The sequence below is a fragment of the Aotus nancymaae genome, unplaced genomic scaffold (assembly GCF_030222135.1).
Source record: "Aotus nancymaae isolate 86718 unplaced genomic scaffold, 86718_ANA_hifiasm-v0.15.2.pri h1tg000033l, whole genome shotgun sequence".
In the NCBI taxonomy this organism is placed as follows: Eukaryota; Metazoa; Chordata; class Mammalia; order Primates; family Aotidae; genus Aotus; species Aotus nancymaae.
The window spans coordinates 37,602,104-37,618,343 of record NW_026988447.1 but is presented as its reverse complement, the minus strand read 5'-3'; the positions used below and the strand labels follow the sequence as shown (position 1 = coordinate 37,618,343).

At 38.7% G+C, this 16,240-nt stretch overlaps 1 protein-coding gene and 1 pseudogene across 8 annotated transcripts in view; one reads left to right on the top strand and one right to left on the bottom strand.

Annotated features, from left to right (window-relative positions):
* The window catches only part of SCLT1 (sodium channel and clathrin linker 1), a 223,477-nt gene that overhangs the window by 206,319 nt on the left and 918 nt on the right, over positions 1 to 16,240 (bottom strand). The gene's annotated exons all lie outside the window — the stretch shown is intronic.
* Positions 1,887 to 6,645, top strand: LOC105731275 (protein SGT1 homolog; annotated as a pseudogene).

Below are 16,240 nucleotides of genomic sequence, written 5' to 3'. Positions count from 1 at the left end.
GCAACTGAAACTCTTCCAGGACAAACCTCTACCTTGAGGAGAAATTGCAGGACAAAGAATCCAAATAAAACAGGAGTGGGTAAGAGACAATGGGGAAATAAGGCCCAGAATAAAGGCGAGAGGTCTCAGCAAAAACAAGGCCAGTCCAGGCCCAGTGGCCCATGCCTGTAATCCTAGCACTTTGGGAAGCTGATGCAGTTGGATTGCTCGTGGTCAGGAGTTCAAGTCCAGCCTGGCCAACACGGCAAAACCCCACCTATACTAAAAATACAAAAATCAGCCGAGGGTAGTGGCACACGCCTATAATTCCAGCTACTTGGGAGGCTGAGGCAGGAGAATCGCTTGTACCCGGGAGGCAGAGGTTGTGGTGAGCCAAGATTGCACCATTGCACCCCAGCCTGGGTGACAGAGTGAGACTTTGAAAAAAAAAAAAAAAAAAGAAAGAAATAACTAGACCATATTTTTATTTACATCAAGAAAAGTAACATACAGAGGACATAGCACCCAACAAATTTGCAATTACACATTCTTTCCAATTCACACAGAACATTTAATGTTGATTATTTGCTGGTAAAAGAAAGTCTCAATAATTAAGGACTGAGGCCAAAGATAGTATGTTATCTGACAACAGCACATTCAAGAACCAAAAAAAAAAGGGAAAATTTTTTATACGTCTGGAAGTTTAGAAATCACTTTTGGCCAGGCACGGTGGCTGATGCCTGTGATCTCACTGCTTTGGGAGGCCAAAGCAGGAGAATCACTTGAGCCTAGGAGTTTGAGGCTGCAGTGAGCTGTGATTGCATACTACCCTACAGCCTGAGCAACAAAGCAAGACTCTATCTCAAAAATAAAAATAAAAATAAAACCACTACGAATAACCCACAGACCTCAAGAGGAATTACAAAATAAATTTTAAAATATTTTGAAGTGAACAATGGTGAAAATGTGATAGATACCTCAAAAACTTGCTTAAAATCTGTAGCTTTAATTGCATATACTACAGAAAAAGGCTGAAGTTACAAACGCATTCCAAGATGTTGGAAAAACATTAAATCCGAAGAAAGCCAAGTGAAGGACATAAAGATAAGCCCAGAAAATAAAGAAATAGAAAATAAACTCAGATAAAATGATTAAAAATATGATCATCTCAAAAGTTATTTTTAAAAAGCATGTGATGAAATTCAAGATATATTCATGATAAACCCTTAGCAAAGTACGACTAGAAGGGAACATTGTTATTATAAAGAATGTTTATGTAAAATACACAATAAACATCTTACTTATGGGTGAAAATGTTGAAAATTTCCAAGTTAATGCAATAAAGCAAGTAAAAGATCTAAAAGGTATAAAGGCTGAAAAGGATGAAAAACTGTCATTATTCATAGTTATGAGTGTGTATGTGATTAATCAAAAAATATCACAGATATATTCTTAAAATCAATCAAGTTTAACAAAGTTGTTGGATATAAGGTCAACAGTAAAAATTAATATTTCTAGATACTGGCAACACCAAGATAGAAAACAGTAAAAGATGCTATTTATAGTACCATAAAAAAAAATCAATGCCTAGGAATAAATACATCAGAAGATGTTTAAGATCCCTACACAGAAAACTATGAAACATTTTTCTGGAAAAAACTATTTTAAAATTTATATGAAACCAAAAAAGAGACTGAATAGCCAAAGCAATCCTAAGCAAAAAGAACATACCTGGAGGTATCATGCTGCCCAACTATGAACTACATTACAGGGCTACAGTAACCAAAACAGCATGGTTCTGGTAGCAAAAAACAGACACATAGGTCAATGGAACATAATAGAGAACCCAGAAAAAGGCCACACACTTACAACTATCTGATCTTTGACAAATCTGACAAAAACAAGCAATGGGGAAAGGATTCCCTACTTTAAATGGTGCTCAGATAACTGGTAAGTCACGCAAAAGACTGAAACTGGATCTCTTGCTTACACAGTATATAAACATTAACTCAAGACAGATTAAAGACTTAAATGTAAAACCCCAAACTATAAAAACCCCGGAAGACAACCTAGGTAACACCATCTGGACATAGGAGTATGCAAAGCTTTCATGATAAAGATACCAAAAGCAACCGCAACAAAAGCAAAAACTGACAAAGAGAAACTAATTAAAATAAGGAGCTTTGGCACAGCAAAGGAAGCTATCTACAGAGTGAACAGACAAGCTGCAGAGTGGGAGAAAATTTTTGCAAACTATACATCAGATAAAGGTCTAATACTCAGCATCTATAAGGAACTTAAACAATTTTACAAGACCAAAAAATCCTGTTAAAAAGTGGGCAAAGCACATGGACAGACACCTTTTAAAAGAATACATATGTGTGGCCAAGAAGCATATGAAAAAAAGCTCAACATCATTGATCATGAGAGAAATGCAAATCAAAACCACAATGAAATACTATCACACCAGTCAGAATGGCTATTATTAAAAAGTCAGAAAATAACATGCTGGTGAGGTTGTGGAGAAAAAGGAACCCTTATACACGGTCGGTGGGAGTTAAATTAGTTCAACCATTGTGGAAGACAGTGTGGTGATTCCTCAAACAATTAAAGACAGAAATACTATTTGACCCTTTAATTTCATTACAGAGTATACACCTAAAGGAATACCAATCATTCTACCACAAAGACACGTGAACATGTATGACCATTGCAGCACTATTCACAATAGTAAAGACATGAAATCAACCTTAATGCCCATCAACAGCGGACTGGCTAAAGAAAATGTGGTACATGTATACCATGAAATACTATGCAGCCATAAAGAAGAACAAGATCATGTCCTTTGCAGGAACATGGATGGAGTTGGAGGCCATTATTCTTAGCAAACTAATACAGGAACAGAAAACCAAATATGGCATGTTCTCAATTATAAGTGGGAGCTAAATGATGAGAACACATGGAGGGGAACAACAAACACTGGGGCCTACTGGAAGGTGAAGGGTGGGAGGAAGGAGAGGCTCAGGACAAGTAACTGATGCGTACTAGGCTTAATACATGGGTGACAAAATAATCTGTATAACAAATGCCCATGACACAAGTTTACCTATATAACAAACCTGCACATGCACTTCTGAACTTAAAATTAAAGATAAATTTAACAAAAAAAGAAAAAAAAAAACTTGAAAGAAAACAAAAAATTAATCACAATACAAACCTTTTTTCCCTGACAGAATTTTCAAATAAGAAAAAAACTAGATCTGTGTTCTCGATAACTAAGATAAGTAAATCATGCATTAATAACGAGGGCAACACTTTGAATCTTCATAAATTGATTACAATCTGGAGAAAATTTTACTGTAACTTAAATTCTATTATTTCCTTCATTCTACAAGTACTTATCTCATTTGTTTAATCTGCATATCCTGGATATATGAAGATGCTAGTGTATGTACGTATATATCTACACACAGACATACACATTAATTGTTAGTTTCAATTTGCTAATATTTTATTTTGGAATTTAGTTCCAACATGCACAAGTGAAACAGGTCTATAATTTTCCTTTCTTCCAAGTATGTTTTTTGTGTAGTAGTTAAGAAAAGAGACACTGAAACTAGACTGCCTGGGTTCAAATCCCAACTTCAGTCACCTACTAGCTCTGTTAACTTTGACTTTGGGAAGGCACTTATCCAGAGGGTTGAGCTATCTATAGGTACTGAATAGTATTGGGTATGACAATTGTAAAGGCAAACTAACCAACCAATCATGGCATGAGGTGTTACTGGGCATTAGCTATAGAAAAGCAGGGTCATAATCATATTAAGGTTACTGACAAGAGCAGAAGAACTAATGGGCAATGTCTAAGACAGCAGTAAAAACAAGCTGGGAAGGAGTCAAGAAAATAAAGAAAATGAAGGGCTCAAAGGATAGAGGTCTTGAGGAAGTCAAAGAACGGTTATAGTAGGAGTAAGGAACTTGAGTTTAAGACATCAAAAAGTAGGGCAACTTGAATAGGACTTCTGCTTATACTCAAGAAGAAATAACATGGACCACTTTTCTTCCTGACACACACACAAAAGCAAGCAAATAAATCATCAATGCCTTATAGTACACTACATATCAGACAATGATAATGAGAGACATGAAACAAATGAGGTAAGTCCCATGATTGCCCCATTTTAATGACTTAAGAGACTTTCCAGGGCCATGACACAGGGGGAGGAATTGGAAGTAGAGACCACTGGACTCTTATTAAGAGGTGGAGCCGAGAAGTAGTAGAGATTAAGTGAACTAGAATTGACAGGACAAAGAATAGGAGCGAAGACTGCACAGAGAAAGAATCCTAGGGAATGTGTGACCTGAAGAGATTCCTTCTTGAGTATAATACAGAGTACTGAATAGCTCTTTATTTATTAAAGAAATTGAGTTTGTATTTTAAAACCTTTCCACAAAGTAAACTTCAGGTCTAGTTGGCTTCACCTTTGAATTCTATCAAATATTTATGGAAGAAATAAAATCATTTTATAAAAACTCTTACAGAAAGTTGAAGAGGACAAAATATTTTCCAAGTAATTATATGAGGCTGGCATTATCTGATACTAAAACCAGACAAAAATACTGGGAAGTTGGGGGGAAGGCACTTTAAGAGGCTGAGGTGGGAGGATTGCTTAAAGCCAGGAGTTCAAGACCAGCCTGGGTGACAGAGGGAGACCTGGCCTCTATAAAAAATAAAAATATTGCCAGGTGCAGTGGCACATGCCTGTAGTCCTAGCTACTCAGGAGGCTTCGGCCTAGGAGTTCAAGGTTGTAGTGAGCTACAAGCCTGGGTGACAGTGAGACCCTTGCACAAAGAAAAAAAAAGAAAAGAAAAAACGTCTCATAGGCTGCGCATGATAGCTCATGCCTATAATCCTAGCACTTTGGGAGAGTGAGGCAAGAGGATCACTTGAGCCTAGGAGTTCAAGACAAGCCTGGGAAACATAGGGAGACCCTATCTCTACAAAAAGAAAAAAAAAATAGCCAGAAATGGTGTCATGTGCTTGTAGTCCCAGCTACTCAGGAGGCGGAGGCAGAAGGATAGCTTGAGCTCAGGAGGTCGAGGCTGCAGGGAGCCGTGACTGTGGCACTGCATTCCAGCCTGGGCAACAGAGGAAGATCTCATCCCAAAAAGAAAAAAAAGCTTCTCAATACACTAAAATTTTAAACAAACATGTATAAAATAAAATTCAACAATACAGAAAAAGGATTATACATCATGACCAAGTAGAGTTTATCCCAGAAAGGCAAGGTGGTTTTAACATTTAAAATTAATCAATGTAATTCATTCTATTAACAAACGAAAAATAAAAAAAAATCTGATGATTTCAATGGATGCAGAACAGTATTTTAAAAAATCCAGCATCCATTACGACAAAAATTCTTAGCAAACTAGGAATAGAAAGGAACATTCTCAACATAAGAACATCTATGAAAAACCTACAACTAGCATCATACCTAATTCTGAAAGACAAAAACCTTTCTCATAAGATGAAGAACAAGACATGGATGTCTATTCCTATCACTTCTGTACAGTACTGTATTAGAGATTCTAGCCACTGCAATAAGAGAAGAAAAAGAAATGAAAGACAGATGGTAGCAGCTCCCAGAGCAGCAACAGTGACTACAAGGAATAGAGGTGGCTGCAGCAGGACCTGCAACATCCCAGAGGTTTTTCCAGAGCTTCTTGGATGCTCTAATTGATGAGGATCCCCCAGGCAGAGTTAGAGGAGCTAAGGCTTTGGAACAGAAACCAGATGATGCACAACATTATTGTCAAAGAGCTTATTGCCATATTCTTCTTGGGAATTGCTGTGTTGCCATTGATGATGCAAAGTAGTCTCTCAAACTCAATCCAAATAATTCCACTGCTATGTTAAGAAAAGGAATATGTGAATACCATGAAAAAACTATGCTCCTGCTTAGAGATGTTAACAGGACAAAAATTAAGTAGTGCAGATACTAATTTCAGTGTCTGGATTAAAAGGTGTTGAGAAGCTCAGAATGGTTCAGAATCTAAAGTGTGGACTCATCAGTCAAAAATCAAGGATGACTGGTATCAAACAGAATCTCAAGTAGTCATTACACTTATGATCAAGAATGTCCAGAAGAATGATGTAAATGTGGAAGTTTCAGAAAAAGAGTTGTCATCTTTGGTTAAACTTCTTTCTGGGTAGGATTACAACTTGAAACTCGAACTTCTTCATCCTATAATACCAGAGTAAGCACATTTTAAAGTACTTTCAACAAAGGTTGAAATTAAACTGAAAAAGCCAGAGGTTGTGAGATGGGAAAAGCTAGAGGGGCAAGGAGACGTGCCTACACCAAAACAATTCATAGCAGATGTAAAAAAACCTATATCCATTATCATCCCCTTATATAAGAAATTGGGATAAACTGGTTGGTGAGATCAAAGAAGAAGAAAAGAATGAAAAGTTGGAGGAAGATACATCTTTAAACAGATTATTTCAGCAGATCTATTCAGATGGTTCTGATGAAGTGAAATATGCCATGAACAAATCCTTTATGGAGTCTGGTGGTACAGTTTTGAGTACCAACTAGTCTGATGTAGGTAAAAGGAAAGTTGAAATCAATCCTCCTGATGATTTGGAATGGAAAAAGCACTAAACAAATTTGTTCTCACTGTATTGTGTATATTCTCCTAAAAAAACAAAAGGTATCCAAATTGAAAAGAAAGAAATAAAACACTTTATTATCAGATGACAAGATTATCTATATAAAACAACTGATAACTCCACAAAACTACTAGAGCTAATGAATGAGTTTGGCAAGGCTGCAGAGCAGAATACTAAAAAATGTTATTTTTACATACTAACAATAAAAAAAATCAGACTCTGAAAGTAAAAGAATACTACCATGGCTCTCTAAGATGGCCAAATAGACACAACTCTGGCGCACAAAACCCAGCAAGACAGATGCAGAAATCCAGAGATCTCCTAGCTCCAACCAAGGTACCAGGGGCATTTCAATGGGTCTGGTCCTAGGGTGAGCAAAGCCCAGGCAAGGCAGAGCGAGGTGGGGAGGCATGCTCCTTCACCCAGAAAGTGCATCTGACCGGCGAGTTGGAGACTACCCCTCTGGCACTCCAGTCCTATTACAGCGCTTCCCCCAAAGCCTCAGTAAAACACAGAACAGGGGATCTTTGCCAGTCAAGCGCCAGGAATTACAAGCACAGAGGTGAATAATCCAGGACAGTGTCCCAGATTGGTGCAAAGACCTAAACAGATGCATAAGCCCAAAAGTCAGCTGTGAGAGCCTATGGACCGAGCTATCACCCCTTCCCCCTGCCCAGAGAGAGAGGGAGCTGTAAGCAGGAGAACTGACGGAGCAGCTCGGTGGACCCCTACCCCATGACCTGAGAGAAAAGAAGCTGAAAGGGGGAGACAGCCGGGTGCCGCTGGGCGGGTCCCTACCCTCCCTCACAAACCCCAGAGGGCTGAAGCTCTGACTCTAGCAGGTTGCGCAAACAGTGCCACAGTCTGAGCCGAACCCTGAATGATCCAGCTCAGTGGAGGAAAAGTACAACCCACCATTAGAGGGGTGGGACAGGGCTACATGTTTTAATGAAAAAGAGAGCAAGCCTATGTAGCAACGGGACGGTGTTCTTGACCAACCAGCACCGCCTACAAGTCAGCAGAAGAGGCGAGCCTAATCTCCCAGTATAAACAAAAAGACACAGGAAGCTTCCCTAGTAACCTGAAGGAGTCCCTAGAAACCCAGTGGCACCTCCACAGGCAGACAAGCGACCTCATCAAGCAGCTCCCTGACACCACAGCCAGGTAAATCCACAAAGATGGGAAAAAAACAGCGCAAAAAAGATGAAACCATCAAAGGCCAGAATACCTCTTCTCCTTCAAGGGATCACAACTCCTCAACAACACACTAACACAACATGACCAAGAAAGAGTACAATGAATTGACAGAAATGGGCTTCAGAAGGTGCACAATAACAAACTTTTCAGAGCTAAAGGAACACGTTCTAACTCAATGCAGAGAAACCAAAAACCTTGAAAAAAGGTTAGATGAAATGCTAACTAGAATAACCAGTTGAGAGAAGAACATAAACAACTGGATGGAATTGAAAAACACAGCATGAGAACTACATGAAGCAAACATAAGTTTTACTAGCTGAATTGATCAAGCAGAAGAAAGGATATCAGAAATCAAAGATCAACTCAATGAAATAAAAAGAGAAGGCAAGACAAGAGAAAAAAGAGTGAAAAGAAGTGAACAAAGCCTCCAAGAAATATGGGATTATGTGAAAAGACCTAATCTACGCTTGATCAGTGTACCTGAATATGATGGGGAGAATGAATCCAAGCTGGAAAACATGCTCCAGGATATTATGCAGAACTTCCCAAGCCTAGCAAGGCAGTCCTACATTCAAATTCAAGAAACACAGAGAACTCCACAAAGATATTCCTCAAGAAGAGCAACCCCAAGGCACATAATCATCAGATTCACCAGGGTTGAAATGAAGGAAAAAATGCTAAGGGCAGCCAGAGAGAAAGGTCAGGTTACCCACAGAGGGAAGCGAATCAGACTCACAGATCTCTCAGAAGAAACCCTACAAGCCAGAAGAGAGTGGAGGCCAATATTCAACATTCTTAAAGAAAAGAATTTTCAACCCAGAATTTCATATCCAGCCAAACTAAGCTTTGCAAGTGAAGGAGAAATAAAATCCTTTATAGACAAGCAATTGCTGAGACATACTGTCACCACCAGACCTGCCCTACAAGAGCTCCTGAAAGAAACACTAATAACTGAAAGGAACAAGTACCAGCCACTGCAAAAGCAAACCAGTTGGCAAAGACCAAAAATGCAATGAAGAATCCTTTGGATATATACCCAGTAATCGTTCTACTATAAGCACACATGCACACGAATGTTCACTGCAGCACAGTTTACAATAGCAAAGACCTGGAACCAACCCAAATGCCCATCGATGATAGACTGGACAGGAAAAATGTGGCACATATACATCATGGAATATTATGCAGCCATCAAAAACGATGAGTTCGCGTCCTTTGTAGGGACATGGATGAACCTGGAAACCATCATTCTCAGCAAACTGACACAAGAACACAAAATCAAACATCGCATGTTCTCACTCATAGACGGGTGTTGAACAATGGGAACACATGGACACAGGGAGGGGAGCGCTATACACTGGGGTCTGTTGGGGTAGTGGGGGGGACAGCGGGGGGTGGGGAGTTGGGGAGAGATAGCATGGGGAGAAATGCCACATATAGGTGAAGGGGAGGAAGGCAGCAAATCACACTGCCACATATGCACCTATGCAACAATCTTGCATGTTTTTCACATGTACCCCAAAACCTAAAATGCAATAAAAAAAAATGCAATGAAGAAAATGAGTCAACTAACGGGAAAGAAAACCAGCCAGTAACAAAATGGCAGGATCAAATTCACACATAACAATATTAATACTGAATGTAAATGGCCTAAAAGCCCCAATCAAAAGACACAGACTGGCAAACTGGATAAAGAGTCAAGACTCATCGGTGTGCTGTATTCAGGAAACCCATCTCACATATAAAAACACACATAGACTCAAAATAAAAGGATGGAAGAAGATTTACCAAGAAAATGGAGAACAAAAAAAGGCAGGGGTTGCAATCCTAATCTCTGATAAAATGGACTTCAAACCATCAAAAGAGACAAAGAAGGACACTACATAATGACAAAAGGATCAATCCAATAAGAAGAGCTTACTATCCTAAGTATATATGCACCCAACACAGGAGCACCCAGATACATAAAGCAAGTTCTTAATGACCTAAAACGAGATTTAGACTCCCACACAATAATAGTGGGAGACTTCAACACTCCACTGTCAATATCAGACATATCAACGAGACAGAAAATTAACAAGGACATCCAGGACTTGAATGCAGAGCTGGACCAAGTGGACCTAATAGACATATACAGAACGCTCCACCCCAAATCCACAGAATATACATTTTTCTCAGCACCACATTTCAGTTAAAAAATTGACCACATCATTGGAAGCAAATCACTCCTCAGCAAATGCAAAATAATAGAAATCATAACAAACAGTCTATCAGACCACAGTGCAATCACACTAGAACTCAGGATTAAGAAACACACTCAAACTGCACAAACACTTGGAAACTGAACAACTTGCTTCTGAGTGCCGACTGGATAAACAATGAAATGAAGGCAGAAATAAAGATGTTCTTCGAAACCAATCAGAATGAACACACAACTTACCAGAATCTCTGGAACACCTTTAAAGCAGTGTCGAGAGGGAAATTTATAGCAATAAACGCCCACATGAGAAACACGGAAAGATCTAAAATTGACACCCTATCATCAAAATTGAAAGAGCTAGGGGAGGAAGATCAAAAAAACTCAAAAGCTAGCAGAAGTCAAGAAATAACTAAGAACAGAGAAGAACTGAAGGAGACAGAGACACAAAAAACCCTTCAAAAAAGTTAATAAATCCAGGAGCTGGCTTTTTGAAAAGATCAACAAAATAGACAGACCGCTAGCCAGACTAATAAAAAAGGAAAGAGAGAATAAGCAAATAGATACAATAAAAAATGACAAAGGGGACATCACCACTGATCCCACAGAAATACAAACTACCATTAGAGATTACTACAAACAGCTCTATGTACATAAACAGGTAAACCAGGAAGGAATGGATAAATTCCTGGACACTTGTACTCTACCAAGCCTAAACCAGGAGGAAGTTGAAACCCTGATTAGACTGATAACAAGGGCTGAAGTTGAGGCAGGAATCAATAGCGTACCAAGCAAAAAAAGTCCAGGTCCAGACAGGTTCACAGCTGAATTCTACCAGACATACAAAGAGGAGCTGGTTCCATTCCTTCTAAAACTGTATCAAACAATACAAAAGAAGGAAATCCTCCCTAACTCATTTATGAGACCAACCTCATCCTGATACCAAAACCAGGCAGAGACTCCATTAAAAAAGAAAACTTCAGGCCAATATCCATGATGAACATCGACACAAAAATCTTCAGTAAAATATTGGCAAACTGATTGCAATAGCACATCAAAAAGCTTACCCATCACGATCAAGTAAGCTTCATCCTGGGGATGCAAGGCTGATTCAACATACGCAAATCCATAAATGTAATCCATCACATAAACGGAACCAAAGACAAAAACCACAAGATTATCTCAATAGATGCAGAGAAGGCCTTCGACAAAATTCAACAGCCCTTCATGCTAAAATCTCTCAATAAACTAGGTATTGATGGAATGTATCATAAAATGATAAAAGCCATTAATGACAAACCTACAGCCAATATCATACCAAATGGGCAAAAGCTGGAAGAATTCCCCTTGAAATCAGGCACTAGACAAGGATGCCCTCTCTCACCATTCCTATTCAACATAGTATTAGAAGTTCTAGCCAGAGCAATCAGGCAAGAAAAATAAATAAAGGGTATTCAAATAGGAAAGGAGGAAGTCAAACTGTCTCTATTTGCAGATGACATGATTGTATATGTAGAAGACTCCATCGTTTCAGCCCAAAATCTTCTCAAACTGATAAGCAACTTCAGCAAAGTCTCAGGATACAAAATCAATGTGTGGAAATCACAAGCATTTCTATATACCAATAACAGAGAGCCAAATCAAGAGCAAACTCCCATTCACAATTGCTACAAAGAGAATAAAATACCTAGGAATACAACTAACAAAGGACGTAAAGGACCTCTTCAAGGAGGACTACAAACCACTGCTCAATGAAATATGAGAGGACACAAACAGATGGAAAAACATTCCATGCTCATGGTTAGGAAGAATTAATATCGTGAAAATGGCCATACTGCCCAAAGTAATCTACAGATTCAACACTATCCCCATTAAGCTACCAATGACCTTCTTCACAGAACTGGAAAAAACCACTTTAAACTTCATATGGAATCACAAGAGAGCCCGCATAGCCAAGACAATCCTAAGCGAAAAGAACAAAGCTGGAGACATCACACTGCCAGACTTCAAACTATACTACAAGGCTACAGTCATCAAAACAGCATGCTACTGGTACCAAAACAGAGACATAGACCAATGGAACAGGACAGAGGCCCCAGAAGCACCACCACACATCTACGACCATCTGATCTTGGACAAACCTGACAAAAAGCAATGGGGAAAGGACTCCATGTTTAATTAATGGTGTTGGGAAAACAGGTTAGCCATGTGCAGAAAGCAGAAACTGGACCCCTTCCTGTCACCTTACACTAAAATTAACTCCAGATGGATTAAAGATTCAAACATAAAACCTAACACCATGATAACTTTAGAAGAAAATGCAGGCAAAACCATCCAGGACATAGGCATAGGCAAGGACTTCATGACTAAAACACCAAAAGCAATGGCAACAAAAGCCAAGATAGACAAATGGGATCTAATTAAAATTCAGAGCTTCTGTAGAGCAAAAGAAACCATCATTAGAATGAACTGGCAACCAACAGAATGGGAAAAAATTTTTGCAATCTACCCATCTGACGAAGGGCTAATATTTAGAATCTACAAAGAACTAAAACAGGTATACAAGAAAAAAACAAACAAACCCATTCAAAAGTGGGCAAAGGATATGAACAGACACTTTTCAACAGAAGATATAAATGACGCCAACAAACATATGAAAAAATGCTCATCATTACTGGTCATTAGAGAAATGCAAATCAAAACCGCATTGAGATACCATCTCACACCAGTTAGAATGGCAATCATTAAAAAATCTGGAGACAACAGATGCCGAAGAGGATGTGGAGAAATAGGAACACTCGTACACAGTTGGTGGGAGTGTAAATTAGTTCAACCATTGTGGAAGACAGTGTGGCGATTTCTCAAGGATCCAGAAATAGAAATTCCATTTGACCCAGCAAACCCATTACTGGGTATATACCCAAAGAACTATAAATCATTCTATTATAAAGACACATTCACACATATGTTCATTGCAGCCCTGTGTACAATAGCAAAGACCTGGAACCAACTCAAATGCCCATCATTGATAGACTGGACAAAGAAAATATCTTACATATACACCATGGAATACTACGCAGGCATAAAAAACGATCAGTTCATGTCCTTTGTAGGGACTTGGATGAATCTGGAAGCCATCATTCTCAGCAAACTTACACAAGAACAGAAAACCAAACACTGCGTGTTCTCACTCATAGGTGGGTGTTGAACAATGAGAACATGTGGACTCAGGGAGAGGAGCATCATACACTAGGGGCAGTTGGAGGGGTTGGGGAGGGACAGTGGGGGCTGGGGAGAGTGGGGAGGCATAATATGGGAGAAATGCTGGCTATAGTATATACCTAAAGTAAAATAAAAATTTTAAAAATACCATTTACAGTAGTATCAAAAACTTCAATACACAGGCATAAGTCTGACAAAAGATGTGCAAACCTAAATATTAAAAACTACAAAGTATAGCTAAGAAAATTTAATGAAGAGATATATCAATGATGTAAATAAGAATCAATTTTATTTTAAAACTTACTATAAATCTGAAATAATTAAGGCAGTAGGGTATTCGTGTCGAGAAGGACAAATAAATCAGTGGAAAAGAATAGAGTTCATAAATAGATCTATACATATATAAACAACTGCAAGGGAACAAAGGTAATTCAATGGAAAAAGGGCAGTTTTTCCAATTGGAGATCCAATGCAAAAAAGTGACCTGGATCCTTACCTCATATCTTGTATAAAATTTAACTCTATGAACCATAGATCTAAATGTAAAACCTAAAACTATAAAACTCCCAGAAGAAAACACAGAAGAAATCTTTACAGTCTTGGGTTAGGCATGATTTCTTATATGACACCAATAGCACAATTCATAAAAGAACAAATTGATGAATTAAACTTCATCAAAATCAAAAACGTTTGCTCAGTGAAAAACAGTTAAGAGAATGAAAAGAAAAAAATGAGTCTATCACCACTCTGCCAGTGAGTCTCACTAATACCTCACTGCGAGAATGAATTCTTTCTTCCTTAGAGGTTCCTAAAATCTTTCCCAGAGGTGGAAGAACAGTGCACAACAAATATGTTACAAGCTTACTCTACTAGTAGCCTGGTTAAGTGTGGAGCTGCCTGTTGTCATATGTAAAGCTGAAACAGTAATTATCAGAGACAGTGTCATGTGGGGTTGCCAGTTGAGAATTACCAAAACAAATGGTCTTGAGCTAGGCTCCCAAATCCAAATGGAACAGAGACAATCAAGATCAATAGAAATCAATGTAGGAAAAGTCAGAGGCAGGTGGAAAAAAGAGAAGCCATCTATCTTTATCTGGGCTGGTACTTAGGTGGCTCAGTTAGTGGAATAATCCAACACCTTCAACTGGCATGCAAAATCCTGTTAAAAAAAAAAAAAGGAGAGGGACACAGAAACACAACTCTCATTCTTATTTCTTTAGGTAAACTGTACCATTCCAGGCTCCAATTTCCTGAATAAAACGAGTTATTTCAAGCCTTTGAACCATTCTTTTTTGTGCTTCTTCTGCTTAAGATTTCCTTCTTGCACTCCTCTTGTCTTCTGTGGAACTATTAAATACCACTCCTTTTCCAAAAAAATGTTACTATGCTTCACCTGTCTTACTTGTTTCCCCCTGGTATTTGGATCTCAATTTTATCTAAGAATTCTGGCTGGATCATTCTTATAAAATTCATAGTTTCTGACTGCCTCAAGTACTCCCCTCACTCTAGCCAAACTCCTCACCAACCAATTCCTGTCCTATACCACTCTGATGGTGGCCAGTTAGCTGTTCTTATGTGATGGGGATATTCCCACTGCAAACCTAAGAAATCATGCTAATGTTATTGTGTCATTACAGTGTCATTAATTATTTTAGATAACATATAACATGCACTTAATATGTGCCAGACACTATGCTAAATGCTTTATTTTCATCACCTCATTTAAGTCTCACAACTTCAAGCGGATTTTTATGTTCTTACATTCATTTTACAAATGAGAAAACTGAGGTGCAAAAAAGCTAGGAAACTTACTCAAGGTCACAGACCTGGAAAGAGGTAAGCTGTGAGCCCAGACAGACTACATTCAGAGGTTGAGTTCTTAACCACTGGTCTATAATGCTATCAAAAAGGAACTTAATACCTTTTTCCTAACTTCCCTGTTGCTCAAGCAAAAACTAAGCTGCCCTCTACCTCTTTCTTTCAAATTCCCTGATCTCCAATCTTCCTGTGCCCAACTTAGTTTACTTCTTACCTGAATGATGACAGTAGTCACCTAACTGCACTCTGCCATAAGGCATATTCCTCATAAAAATCAGACTGGACCTTCTAAATTACAATTTGATCATGTCACTCTCTCTCTCTTTTTTTTTTTTTTTTTTTTTTTTTTTGAGACGGAGTTTCGCTCTTGTTACCCAGGCTGGAGTGCAATGGCTCGATCTCGGCTCACCGCAACCTCCGCCTCCTGGGTTCAAGCGATTCTCCTGCCTCAGCCTCCTGAGTAGCTGGGACTACAGGCGCGCTCCACCATGCCAGGCTAATTTTTGTATTTTTAGTAGAGACGGGGTTTCACCATGTTGACCAGGATGGTCTCGATCTCTTGACCGTGTGATCCACCCGCCTCGGCCTCCCAAACTGCTGGGATTACAGGTGTGAGCCACCGGGCCCAGCCGGATCATGTCACTCTCAATTGAATTCCTACAACCTATGCAGTGGTCCAAACTCCTTAGCACAGCGAAGACAGGGCCCTTCACCATCCAGTCCCTTTCTACTCCTTCGACTGCACTTGCCATTTCCCTATATAAATATTTCAATTCAATTTACATCAATATTCCATTCAAACCAGTCTTATTACAAGTCTTTAACAAAGCATATTCTTAATCCCCTCAGTGGCGCAAATATTGTTCTGTTTGGGATGCCTAGAGCTTTTATATTGTAAATTCATATTAGTACTGCACATTTCAGCCCAATAGCAACTTCTTTGATCATAATTTAATAATAATCGTGTAATAGTTTATATTAATCACAATGTATCAGATACTATTCTAAATCCTTTACATATTTTAATATTCATTTAATCATTCCAACAACCTTATGAGACTGTGGCAAAAGAGCTAGCAGTTGCTGTCACTTCAGTATATTTTGGAATTAATACGATTCCCTCCCCAAATTAAATTCTTGGAGGTACAAATTG